Source organism: Carcharhinus amblyrhynchos, chromosome 27 (assembly GCF_965287045.1).
Source record: "Carcharhinus amblyrhynchos chromosome 27, sCarAmb.v2.hapA, whole genome shotgun sequence".
Lineage (NCBI taxonomy): Eukaryota > Metazoa > Chordata > Chondrichthyes > Carcharhiniformes > Carcharhinidae > Carcharhinus > Carcharhinus amblyrhynchos.
This window is the reverse complement of record NC_137350.1, coordinates 22,987,904-22,999,191: the sequence shown is the minus strand read 5'-3', so window position 1 is coordinate 22,999,191 and position 11,288 is coordinate 22,987,904.

Here is an 11,288-nt window from a genome sequence, read left to right as displayed (position 1 = left end):
TACTGTGAAAATCCCCAGCTAACCACTGTGCCTGTGTGGCGGCTACTTTGAGGTCAAGATAATGGCAGCATCTATAGATATGCAAATAGTTGATTCAAATCTGTAGAACATGTGAAAACAACTTTCTCAACTCATCTTACAAACTTTATTGGCAGACATTGACACCAGGAGTTACATGAGAGCAAGAAATTAGTTTAAAAGATGGAGATTGTTCAGCCTCAGATACTGCAGCTGGGTAGGAATGATTTGTTTAATTACTCACAGAGATTGTTTAGGTTTAGGCTAGAGGGTTTAGGTTAGAAGATCATTAGATTGGTTCCACTGGTCGGCGCAACATTGAGGGCTGAAGGGCCTGTACTGCGCTGTAATGTTCTATATTCTATGGTGAGACGGGATGGCACTGAGTGACTGGACATCGGGGTATTAAAAGTAGTCTTTTCCATGAACTGTTATTCACAATAAATGTTCCCATGCTTAGTGAAAACGAACAAATCCGACTTGAGTGTCTCTTCCCCAGACTAGTCCAGACTCTGAACTTAAAAAGTAAGAGTATTTTCATTAAAGCTTATTTATTAGTGTCACAGGTAGGCTTACATTAACACTGCAATGAAGTTACTGTGAAAAACCCCCAGTTGCCACACTCCGGTGCCTGTTCGGTAAACTGAGGGAGAATTTAGCATGGCCAATGCACCTAACCAGCATGTCTTTCGATTGTGAGAGGAAACTGGAGCACCTGCAGCTCTGGAGCATAGGAGGTTGAGGGGTAATCTTTTCGAGGTCTATAAAATAATGAGGGACACAAGCAAGGTAGATAGTCAATATATTTTCTCAAAGGGCAGTCTAAAACTAGAGGGCATAGGTTTAAGGTGAGAGGGGAGAGAAACAAAAGTGTCCAGAGGGGCAATTTTTTTCACACAGAGGGTGGTTAGTGTCTGGAACAAGCTGCCAGAGATATTGCAGAGATGAGTACAATTTTGTCTTTTAAATAGCATTTAGACAGTTACATAGGTAAGTTGAGTATAGAGGGATACGGGCCAAATGCGGGCAATTGGGATTAGCTTAGGGGTTTTAACAAAAAAAGGGCGGCATGGACAAGTTGGGCTGAAGGGCCTGTTTCCATGCTGTAAACCTCTATGATGCTATGACTCTATGACCTGGAGGAAACACAAGCAGACATGGGGAGAACATGCAGACTCTGCACGGACAGTCACCCAAGCTGGGAATTGGATCCAGGTCCTTGGTACTGTGAGGCAGCTGTGCTAACCACTGTACCACCATGCTGCCAAAAGTCATTGTTGGAATTGCTGAATCCTGCGTGACACCTTGCCATTTCCTTTTTGTTAAACAACAGTTCTCACAGCTGGTGATCGGTCTCGATCTTAAACTGCAGGCCCAGTACGTAATCAGAGAATTTCTCACATACCCGAGTCTTCGATCACAGCATTGTGTGGTGCAGCCTCTGATAATGATCTGGATGCATCATAAGTTAGTCTTCTTTAGCCATTACTCTGGGCCTGGAATAGCACTGCCCCCATCCAGTTGTAGATGCATCCATCAGCTGCCACAATCACAGGCAGCTAGTCATAATGGACTGGGACATCCTTAACATCTTCTCGAATGAATGCTGCTGATGTTTAGTCCAGCACCACACTTGTTCTTATCATAAAAGATGTCTGCGGAGTTGGTTTATCTTGACCAAAAGAGGCAGGAATTTGCCTAGTTGATCGACCATATCTATAAATTTTTGTCTTTCTGTTACATTTCTAAATTCCTTTATTGCCTTTGTTTTATAGTGTATTTCTAGTAATCGCATTTGTCTGTAAATAGCGCCCTAGGAACTTTAATGTGGGCCTAGAAAGCTTACATTTGTCATCGAGTATCAAGCCAGTCTCTTGCAGTGTGAGTAAGACCCCCCCCTGGCCTGGTTATCATGTTCCTATTTCCTTAACTAATGAATCAAGATACCATCCATGTGGCAGACATGTGGACCCCTGACAATATGTGGGACCTGCAATTCTTCCTCAATGTCGTCCTCCTCAGCTCCAGCAGCAACCAAGAGAACAGCAAAATTGATAGGTTGCATTGCAAATGCCATCTCGTCACTCTGAAAGGGTGGGGTGGGGGTGGGGGGGAGGGGAGCGAAGGGGAGGTGGGTTGGGGGAGGTGGAGGTGAACAAATGTGGAAGTCATGCAACATTGCTTGCTCCTAGCTCATCGACAATCACAGCCCTCCCATGCCCCCCAATGCCCCCTGCCACGTGCTCCACACAATCACAGCCCCTGGTAAAGTTGAGGGGGGGGTGTGGGGAGGTGCTGCAGCAATGCCATCTGCAAGGGCTTTGTGCACATCCTTCAGCCTGAAGTGAGCTGCAGTGCTAGGATCCAGCAGCACTGCAAGACCCGAGTCAGTGCTGAGACCCGGGTCCGTGCTGCAGAACAAACATCGGAGATTGTGCACAGCAACAAACCTCCCCCCCCACCCCACCCCCCCCAACACACACACACACACCCAACACACACACACACACTCACAGAGCTGCCACTGACCTGGGACAGTGGACTGGCCGCAACAACAGGACACCCGTGAGTAGCGGAGAGCTGCCGGATACCATCCGCTTACCTCCTCGCTGATGAAGGGCCTGATTCAGACTTTTATTCAGCAGGTCCATTACGGTGCAGTCCCGGATTGGCAAATGCAGTGGTGAAGGGGGAAATGCTGATAAAGTTGGGCGGGCAGTTCATTCATTCAATTTAAATGCATGCAAATGCATTTAAATCACCATTGTGCCCGTTTTGGGTGTGAAGCGGATCGCTGCCATTCACGGGTTTCGTAAAGTGGCGATCTGCGCAGACACGGGTGCGGATCACGATAATGGCCTCTCACCTGATTTTACCATGTTTTCGCGCCAGAAAACGGGCACGAGGTAATGGTAAAATAGGACCCTACATCGAAGCCAAGTGATTGTAACTGAAGGAAAACACACAATAGGTTAAAGGTGAAAAGAGATGGCAGTGCTGGCATAGGCGTTGCATAACCTGGGCAAGGTTGTTTGATGTTGTGCAATGCTTAAAATTCATGTTACACAACGTCAGTTTGAGAGACGCGCATGGCTGGGAAAGGAGAGGGAAGTCAAGACAGTTAAGGCAAACAAACTTTTATCAACTCCGGGTGCACAGGTCTTATGCAGGAGTATATGTTATATACACAACATATATAAACTCAAAGGATGAAAGCAAATTACTGTAGATGCTGGAATCTGAAATCAAAAGATTGATCCTGGTAAGAGTTCAGTGACAACAATGGAAGGTTATTGTACCTTTTGAATTTCAAGCTTTTTGCAGTTTGACATAAACTACTCATGAATCATACACAGTAAAAATTTAAACATTAGTTTGGCTTAGAGGATAACATAAGGGATGAAAACTGTCACGGAAAGTTGGTGCGCAGGTGCAGCATGTAATAAAAAAGACAGATAGGGTGTTGACATTTATTGCCAAGGGACTGGAGTATAAAAGTAGACAAGTATTGTTGCAATTGTACAGGGTGTTGGTGAGACCACATCTGGAATATGGCATCCAGTTTTGGTCTTCTTATTGGAGGAAGGATGTGGTGGCGTTGGAGGCAGCTCAGGAGAGGTTCACCAGATTGATTCTGGGGATGAAAAGTTTGACATATGAGGAGAGATTAAACAGTTTGGGCTTGTACTCGTTGGAGTTTAGAAGGATGAGAGGGGATCTGATCGAGGTATATAAAATCATAAAAGTCTCACAACACCAGGCTAAAGTCCAATCATCTTTCTGATTGGAATGGTTGGCAAGGGCAGCATTTGTAGATCCGGCTTTGCTGCTCTTGAGAAGGTGGCAGTGAACAGTTTTCTCAAACTGCTTTGGTCTGTCTGCAAACAAAATTAAGCAGCTGAAACAAGCAAGCATGTATTACCACAAAATAAATATTTGGTGGGGCGGGGGGGCGGGGCGGGGGGGAGCGGGGTGCGGTGGTGGAGTGGTGGGTGGCAACGAGAATAGTGAAGGAAACATGTAGCCGTGTAAATGTGGCGGATAAGGGATTAAATGATTCCTTTAAAACAAGTTGAAAAGCAGAACAATATTCGTGCATTTCACTTCCTTAAAGGGACTGAGCATTTGGATGCAATTCAACTTTCCCTTTTGCTATCATTATGTTCTGGGTCAAAAACAAAATGTGCAACATAATTCCTACTTGTATCTTTCTGTATTTGCTGGAAATGCTGCATTTGTGAACTTGTGCTACCAGGCAGTTCCCCGTAAATACCACCAGTTTGGGGAAGAAATTCCCCAAAGAACAGCAAGAGAACCATGCAAGTTTACAGCCAAGAGAAACTTTTCATGACTGGAAGGACAACTTGGGCTCCATAGGAAAGTGCAGATACTGGCCATGAGTCGAACTCCATCATGTTAATGAACATAGAACCATAAAATCCCTACAGTGCAGAAAGTGGCCAGCCAACCCATCGAGTCTGCACCGACTCTCTGAAAGAGCATCCCACCCAGACCTTCCCCTCTGTCCTCTCCCCATAACCTTGCAGTACTAATGGTGAACCACCTAACCTACATATCTTTTGGACACTAAGCGGCACAGTGAGTAGCACTGATGCCTCGTAGCACCAGGGCCCAGGTTTTAATTCTAGCCCCGGGTGACTGTCATTACCCCTTAGTGTCAGGGATTAGCAGGATCAGTACATGGCCCATTACTCTGGGGCTCGCCGTTTAGTCATTGAGATTTCACCTTGCAATTCCTAGACCATAACGTCTTCGAAGTGTTCCCATTACCCCTGTGTTCACTGACCTCCATTGGCTCCTGACCGAATAACATTCTTAATTTGAATTTCAAATTCCTCCATGGCCTCAGCCCCTCTCCTATCTCAGCAATCTCCTCTGATAGGGAAATGGGATTTGGTGCAAGTAAAGGCACAGCAGCAAGGCTTGTGGAGGATAGGTTGTGACAGACCAGCCAGGAGTGTGTTGCACTGGCCTAGTGACATTATCACAGGACTATTAATCCAGAAACTCAACTAATGTTCCACAGACCTGATTCGAATCCTGCCACAGCAGCTGGTGGAATTTGAATTTAATTAATTCAATGAAAACATATCTGGAATTGAGAATTTACTGTTGACCATGAAACCATTGTCGATTGTTGGAAAAACCCATCTGGTTCACTAATATCCTTTAGGGAAGGAAATCTGCCGTCCTTACCTGGTCTGGCCTACATGCGACTCCAGATCCACATCAATGTGATTGATTCTCAACTGCCCTCAGGCAATGAGGGATGGGCAATAAATGCTGGCTAGCCAGCAACAGCCAGGTCGCATGAATGAATAAAAATAGCCTGGATATAACAAAGCAATGAATAAGGGTTTCAGTGGTAGGTGCATTGAGACCAGGAAAATAATAAAGCAGCATTATTGCTAAAGTCTTTGCCTTCTTTGGAAAATTGAAGAAATGCCTGTCAGGACACACTTGGAAGACATTATGGGTCAGGAATTGCAGGGTGAAATCCCAAAACTTAAATGGTGATCCCCATAGTGATGGTCCTCAGCTTTACAATTTCAGGCAAGCTGCCAGAAGTAATGAAAAGCTTGCCCTGTGGAGTCTGCTTGAGGGTCACTCTGTTACAACCACTCACCTCCCTGTATGAAGCTTCTTCATGTGGAGGTGCCAGCGTTGGACTGAGGTAAACACAGTATGAAGTCTCACAACACCAGGTTAAAGTCCAACAGGTTCATTTGGTTAAAATCAGATTAGTCATGACCTTATTGAATGCATCAAAGGACAGAATGGCTTACTCCCATATATGCCAAACACTTCCTATATAAAGATATCAGAATGGCTTACTCCCGTATGTGCCAAACACTTCCCATACAAAGATATCAAAGTATAGGAAAAGAATAAAAAGTTAATTAGTAATAATAGTGCCAATTGTAAATCAATTTCATTAAATGGTGTTTTCGATGTCTAAGTAAACCTGTTGGACTTTAACCTGGTATTGTGAAACTTCTTACTGAAGCTTCTTCCCCAGTTGTTGTTTTGGCCATCTTCACTGGCAATAGCGCCTAGTGACACTACTGAGACTGAAGACTTCCAGGCCATGAGATTGAGTAACAGCTCTTGAAGACAGCATCCTCACCTTTTAAGAGGCATCTGGATAGGGAGGGAATAGAGGGATAGGGACCGAGTAAGGGGCTGAAGGTTCTTTTTTCGTTTATTTAGGACATCATGGTCACCACAGACTTGGAGGGCTGAAAAGCTGTTCCTGTGTTGTATGTTTCTTTATTCATCGTTCTTTGTAAAGGTGCAGGAGTCTAGATTATCTAGAATCTAGATAAACTGTACAATTGACATTTAATCCCGTGGGAACTCCCGGGAATCCAATATTCTGTTTTTTCTCCTTTTCTTTCTTGTTCCTGTTGGTGTAACAGGTCAATTACAGGACCTATGCCAGACTTTAATCATCCCTCAATGGCTCACTGGTGTTGTTGCCCGCTGTGAGAGATTAACTTCCATCTAACCCGGCAGAGACTGAGATAGAGTGAAATGTATTGTTTCTTGCACGCTATACAGACAAAACATACCGTTCATAGAGTACATAGGGGAGAAGGAAAGAAGAGGGTGCAGAATGTTGTGCAAAGAGGTTAGAGTTAAGTTTGAAGAGCATAGAATGAGAGTAAAAGGGAGAATCAGAGGGTATGCTGGAGACAGCTCACAAGAAGTCCCCACGCTCCAGCAATGTCTTTTTTTCAAACTGAGATTGATTGTCTTGGTTGATGTAGCTGGCTACCACACTCACAAAACAAGTGGTGGAGAAATATGGGCCTATTTCTAAAAAAATATAGCTTTTGGAAGTCTTTTTCACAGGTTATTTTTCTTATATTAACATATTCACAAGTTGCAGAGACTGTAATTTTCATGATCATAGAATCACATAGTGCAGAAAGAGGCCATTCGGCCCATCAAGCCTGCACCAACCACAATCCCACCCAGGCCCTACCCTCATATCCCTACATATTTACCCACTAATCCCACTAACCTACATATCTCAGAACACTAAGAGCAATTTTTTTTTAGCATGGCCAGTCAATCTAACCCACACATCTTTGGACTGTGGAAGGAGACTGGAGCACCTGGAGGAAACCCACGCAGACACGAGGAGAATGTGCAAACTCCACACAGACAATGACCCGAGCCAGGAATTGAACCCAGGTCCCTGGAGTTTTGAAGCAGCAGTGCTAACACTGTGCTAGCGTGCCGCCCATGAACAACCTCCAGATTGGTAAGTTCAGCTGCCAGCATAGCTATGAGCTGATGTACTTTCCAAACGTTTCATCTGCAATGCTATCAAATTACAGGAAAGATACAAAAAAAACCATGAGCAATAATATCTTATCAATTATAATTCAACTTAAATAAATGGGACTTTTAGACTTTAAGGACACCATTTGCTTAAATCAACTTATAATTTGCACTGTATTATTCTTACTAATTAATTTTTATACCTTTCCTATACTTTGACAGCTTTGTACATGAATTTTGGCATGTACAGTCATTCCGTCCTTTGATGCTTTCGATAAGACCATGGCTAATCTGATTTTATCCTCAACTCCATATTCCCGCCTACCTCTTCACCCCCTTGCTTATCAAGAATCTATTCAACTCCGCCTTAAAAAGCTCTGCTTCCACTGCAATTTGAGGAAAGATTTCCAGAGACCCACAACCCTCTGAGAGGAAAAGAAATTTCTTCTTATCCCTGTTGCAAGTAGTGTTACGACCAACTTCCAGTGGATTTATCAGAAGTTGTTGATCTGGACAAGACCCAAATTTGTCACTGTCTGGCTGAGATATGCCAAATTGTCACAGATGGCAGTTAAGATGGCGGCGTGGGCTCGTTGGGCGGAAGGGCCTGTTTCCCGGGCTGTTTTTGTTCTTTAGTTCTTTTGTATGTGAGTAAGGAGGGGACGACTGACACCATATCTTTATTCAACATTCTGCTGGCAGCTACAAAGTTTAACCTAACATGGCTCTTATCTCCTAGGGTAGCAGACCCTATAGTTATGTTTAAAAAGAAGCAAATTCAACGAGCCTTTCTTGAGATAAGAGAAAGTTAACAACTAAAAAATATTACAGTTGATTGGTGAAATACATGCACGTGTGTTCAGACAGATTAGAAAGGAATAGAAATTAAGCATTATATGGAAGTCCTTGAATTGAGAGAAGCAGATGATAGTGAGTTGGAGTGGATGCTATTCCTTTCAGTAAAGTTGTAATATGGTGATGAATAGTTGATCTCTGTGATTTAAGTTTTCTATAGTTTAATTTAGAGGTTTCAGGCCCTTTTTCCATCAATTGTATTTCTATTATAATGTGTAGTAACTTTAGATCTCTGTTCCTCAATTCAGCATGTTGAATGAGACAGCGACAGAGAAGAGGAGTTCCAGAAGAATGCTATCAGGCAGTCCGCACACATGCTTTTAATCCCCAGATGTGTATTACAAGGGGCTGGTATCTACACAGCTGTCTGGGTCATTACAGCCAAGGACCTTGAGAAGAGATAGTCTTTATACCCCTTTGTTAACCAAAGTAATCAATATTTGAATGTTTTTTACAAGTCATCTTAAATTGTCTGGAAGCACAGAAAGATGTCCCATTGTTAGAGATCCACTACAGCCAGTCCTGTCAGTGGCTAATGGGGTATTCAGCAGGTTTCTTCAACATCTCACGCCCATTTTAAGAAATATACAACTCAGGTTCTTTTACAGCCCATTATTTCCATACATGACTCCAAAGTTTTCTCTATCAGTGCAACAATGGGCACCCCCCCTTATTTTTAAACAGTGGCCCTTAGAAAAAGATTCTCCCACAAGAGGCAACATCCTTTCCACATCGACCCATAGAGTCATACAGTATAGAAAAGACCTTTCACCCATTGGGTCTGCACCAACAATATCTACTACTAAAAGCATGCTAATCCCATTTTCCTGAACTTGTCCCATATCCTTGAATTTATTGATATTTCAAGGGCTCATTCAAATATTTTTAAAGTTGTAAGGTTTCCGGCCTCCACTGCCTCCTCAGGCAGTAGCATCGCAGATTCCCAACACCCTCTGAGTGAAAAGGCTTTTTCCTCAAATCCCCTCTGAATCTCCTGCCCCTTGCAATAAAACTATGTCCCCTCATGGTTGATCCATCATCCAAGGGGAACAACAGCTTCATGATCACGCTGTCCATACCTCTCATAATCTTATACACATCAATCATGTCTTCCTTCAGCCTTCTCTGCTCTAAAGAAAACAATCCAAGCCTTTCTGTCTCCCCTTCCAGCTCAAATGCTCTAGCCGAAGCAACATCCTGGTTAACCTCCTCTATGCCCCCACTCGTGCTACCATATCCTTCCTATAGTGAGGTGACCAGAATTGTGCACAGGACTCCAGCTGTGACCTAACCAACTCTCCATACAACTCCAACATTACCTTCTTGCTCTTGTATTCTATACCATGATGAAAACAAATGTCCTGTATGCCTTCTTAACTATCCTATTCAAGTGTTTTGCTGACTTCAGGGATCTGCAAATAATTACTCTAAGGCCCCTCTGTTCCTTTGAAATTCCCAGTGTCCTGCCATTCATTAAATACTCCCTGTCAAAACCCCTCCAAGACCTTCTATGTTTCAATCAAGTTGGCCCTTACTCTTCTTAACTCCAGTGATAGAAGCCTAGCCTAACTAGTATTTCCTCATAAGGCAACTTGCCTACTTGAGTAGTAAACCTTCTTTGGACCTTCTCCACATTTACATCCTTCCTTAAGGTGACCAATACTGTACACAGTACCCCAGGTCTGATCTCATTAGGGCCCCCATGTAACTGAAGTATAACCTTTCACAAATCCATGTTGAATTTGTCTGACTACCTGAATTTCCCCAAGTGCCCTGTTAGTATATAAGCTATCTAGCTTGAAGTTTCCTGCATTCTACCTCCCTCTCTTTTTGAATCAAGGAGTTAAATTCACTATTTTCTCCTTCTAAGCTTAACTGAGAGCCAGACATCCATTATTCTTGTTGAAGCAGTTGTGCCCCAGAGAAAACATTGCACAATCAACAGCTCTGACTCACTGATCCCTACAATCAGTTTCACAATGATCATTTACATTTGGTTAAGTGACTTCATTGTGGTTACCGTTATTGATACTTCAAAGGGTCTAGATTTTTTTAAAATTAATTACAGCACAGGAACAGGCCCTTTGGCCCTCCAAGCCTGCACCGCTCATGTGTCCGACTTAACTAAAACCCCCGACCCTTCCGGGGACCATATCCCTCCATTCCCATCCTATTCATGTATTTGTCAAGATGCCCCTTGAAACTCACTATCGTATCTGCTTCCATTACCTCCCTCGGCAACGAGTTCCAGGCACCCACCACCCTCTGTGTAAAAAGCCTGCCTCGTACATCTCCTTTAAACCTTGCCCCTCGCACCTTAAATCTACACCCCCTAGTAATTGATTGTTCCATCCTGAGAAAAAGCTTCTGACTATCCACTCTGTCCGTGCCTCTCATAATCTTGTAGACTTCTATCAGGTTGTCCCTCAACCTCCGTCATTCCAGTGAGAACAACCCAAGTTTCTCCAATCTCTCCTCATTTCTGATGCCCTCCATACCAGGCAATATCCTGGTAAACCTTTTCTGTACCCTCTCCAAAGCCTCCACATACTTCTGGTAGTGTGGCGGCCTGAATTGAACACTATATTCCAAGTGTGGCCTAATTAAGGTTCTATAAAGCTGCAAGATGACTTGCCAATTTTTATTGCCTTGTAAGTAAATTACTCCTTTTAACAAGTGGAAAGTAATGAATGAATGACTTCTTTAAAAAGTTTTTTTTTACACATTTGTTTCTAAACTGTGAATAGCGAGCATACAAGAGCCATAGCTTAGCAAGGGGGTATGAAGCACCGTGGGGGTGTGAGGAAGCTTGATATAGGGGCATCAGAAGAACCTGTTGAATGAACCTAATAAAAGCCCCCTTCATGCAATGTAGAGTTCACAACTCCTCTAAGGTGCCTTGAATCATGAAGAACTCTTTGAATATCGGAGGAGTAGGATATACCTTTCCCTGCAATGGAGGTAGCCAGGTCAAGAGTGCGTTATGCCCGCTTTGCACAGAAACCATCCCACACCGTTTAAAGGAACTCCCATAAATCAGGCAGCCCTGGAGTGCGATTGGGAATCCCAGTTGGAACATGTTTGTAAAGGGACCTGAGTCAACC